This window comes from Schistocerca gregaria, chromosome 5 (genome assembly GCF_023897955.1).
Source record: "Schistocerca gregaria isolate iqSchGreg1 chromosome 5, iqSchGreg1.2, whole genome shotgun sequence".
Classification (NCBI taxonomy): domain Eukaryota; kingdom Metazoa; phylum Arthropoda; class Insecta; order Orthoptera; family Acrididae; genus Schistocerca; species Schistocerca gregaria.
This window is the reverse complement of record NC_064924.1, coordinates 288984428-288987595: the sequence shown is the minus strand read 5'-3', so window position 1 is coordinate 288987595 and position 3168 is coordinate 288984428.

Below are 3168 nucleotides of genomic sequence, written 5' to 3'. Positions count from 1 at the left end.
CTTAGGATTCTTCCAATGAATCTCAGTCTGGCATCTGCTTTACCGACGATCAACTTTATATCATCATTCCATTTTAAATCACTCCTAATGCGTACTCCCAGATAATTTATGGAATTAACTGCTTCCAGTTGCTGACCTGCTATTTTATAGCTAAATGATAAGGGACCTATCTTTCTATGTATTTGCATCACATTACACTTGTCTACATTGAGATTCAATTGCCATTCCGTGCCCCATGCGTCAATTCGCTGCAGATACTCCAGCATTTCAGTACAATTTTCCATTGTTGCAACCTCTCGTTACACCACAGCATCATCTGCAAAAAGCCTCAGTGAACTTCCGATGTCATCCACCAGGTCATTTATGTATATTGTTAATAGCAACGGTCCTATGACACTCCCCTGCGGCACACCTGAAATCACTCTCACTTCGGAAGACTTCTCTCCATTGAGAATAACACGCTGCGTTCTGTTATCTAGGATCTCCTCAATCCAATCACACAATTGATCTGATAGTCCGTATGCTCTTACTTTGTTCATTAAACGACTGTGGGGAACTGTGTCAAACGCCTTGCGGAGGTCAAGAAACCCGGCATCTACCTGTGAACCCGTGTCTAAGGCCCTCTGAGTCTCGTGAACGAATAGCGCGAGCTGGGTTTCACACGACTGTCTTTTTCCAAACCCATGCTGATTCCTACAGAGTAGATTTCTAGTCTCCAGAAAAGACATTATACTCGAACATAATACGTGTTCCAAAATTCTACAACTGATCAACGTTAGTGATATAGGTCTATAGTTCTGCACATCTGTTCGACGTCCCTTCTTGAAAACGGGGATGACCTGTGCCCTTTTCCAATCCTTTGGAACGCTTCTAGAGACCTATGGTACACCGCTGCAAGAAGGGGGGCAAGTTCCTTCGCGTACTATGTGTAAAAGCGAACTGGTATCCCATCAGGACCAGCGGCCTTTCCTCTTTTGAGCGATTTTAATTGTTTCTCTATCCCTCTGTCGTCTATTTCGATATCTACCATTTTGTCAACTGTGCGACAATCTAGAGAAGGAAGCACAGTGCAGTCTTCCTCTGTGAAACAGCTTTGGAAGAAGACATTTAGTATTTCGGCCTTTAGTCTGTCATCCTCTGTTTCAGTACCATTTTGGCCACAGAGTGTCTGGACACTTTGTTTTGATCCATCTACCGCTTTGACATAGGACCAAAATTTCTTAGGATTTTCTGCCAAGTCAGTACATAGAACTTTACTTTCGAATTCATTGAAAGCCTCTCGCATAGCCCTCATCACACTACATTTCGCTTCGCGATATTTTTGTTTGTCTGCAAGGCTTTGGCTATGTTTATGTTTGCTGTTAAGTTTGACTACTACCAGACGGGCGTCTATCGCTGACATGGTTTAAGCGACAACAGTGCGCTTGGTTCATACAGTGGCCGTCCATACAGTTCACTTAACGTCCATCAATGGAATTCTTGCTTTTAATTGGCTACGTATTCCTCAGTAAGACAAGTATACTAGTATCGAACAAAGGCCACAGTTTGAGGGTGAAATTTATGAGAATGTACGGCTGACCCACGGCATTGTGCGGTAGTGCCAGGTTGAGATTCATTTGGAGAGTCCTTAGAAAATGTAGTCCATCAACAAAGGAGGAGGCTTACAAAACACTCATTCCACCTAAACTTGAGCATTGCTCATCAGTGTGGGATCCGTACCAGTTCGGGTTGACAGAGGAGATAGAGAAGATTCAAAGAAGAGCGGCGCGTTTCGTCACAGGGTTATTTGGTAAGCGTGATAGCGTTACGGAGATGTTTAGCAAACTCAACTGGCAGACTCTGCATCGCGGTGTAGCTAGCTTGCTGTCCAGGTTCCGAGGGGGTGCGTTTCTGGATGAGATATCGAATATATTGGTTCCCCCTACTTAAACCTCCCGAGGAGATCACGAATGTAATATTAGAGAGATTCGATCGCGCACGGAGGCAGTCGTTCTTCCCGCGAACCATACGCGATTGGAACAGGAAAGGGAGGTAATGACAGTGGCACATAAAGTTCCCTCCGCGACACGCTGTTGGGTGGCTTGCGGAGCATAAATGTAGACGTAGAATGTAGATGTAGTTGTAGTGAAATGTATTTTGGGAAAACCAGAAGAGGAAGCATTTGAGATGTGGTGCTACAGAAGAGCATTCAGAATTAGATAGAATGATAACGTGAGGAATGATGTGGTTCTCGCAGAATCGGTGAGAAGAGGAACATATGGAAAACGCTGACAAGAACAAGGGACTGGATGATAGATCTGTTAAGGCATTGGAGAATATCTTCAGTGGTACTAGAGGGTATCGTAGAGGGTAACAACTGCGAAGAAAGACTGAGATTGGAATACGTTCAGCACATAATTGGTTGTGCTAGTCTGAGACGAAATAATGGTTCAAATGGCTCTAAGCACTATTGGACTTAAAATCTGAGGTCATAAATCCCCTAAACTTAGAACTAATTTAACCTAACTAACCAAGGACTTCTCACACATTCATGCCCGAGACAGGATTCGAACCTGCGACGGTACGAGTAACACGGTTCCGGACCGAAGCGTCTAGAACCCCTCGGCCACAGCAGCCGGCTGAGATGAACTGATTAGCGTAGGAGAGGAATTCGTGGTGGCCTACATCCGCATTAAATCAGTCAGAATATAGAAGCTCAAAGATGGGGGAGCAAGTGCTGAAGCAAAGTGTTGCCTGGCCGAAGACTTTCTATTTTTGCCGATTTCTGCCGACTCAGAACTGGAATCAGATGAGATTTGGTCAGGTGTAAATAAAAAATAATTAAAGATTTATGACACGTTCTGTATTAAGGCAGTTGTTAATCATTATGCCTTAGAAGAGCTATATTCTATTCAGTTTAGTTGAAATCTTCTGTAAATAAATGTATCCTCTGCCATTGATAATCGTCTGCACTGCTCAAGCGTCTGGTGTGGTAAGATACCTGAAGATGCTGAAGCACTATGCCAAACGTTTAACCCACATAGATCTTGTATCAAATTTACTGACCAGTCGTTTTCCCTGTGCTTAATTTTCATTAAACCTACTTTCAAATCATAACATTTATTAAACCTGTAAAAAAATAATAAAAAAAAAATAAAAACCTTGCAGAAAGCTAGTTCGACGAAACCC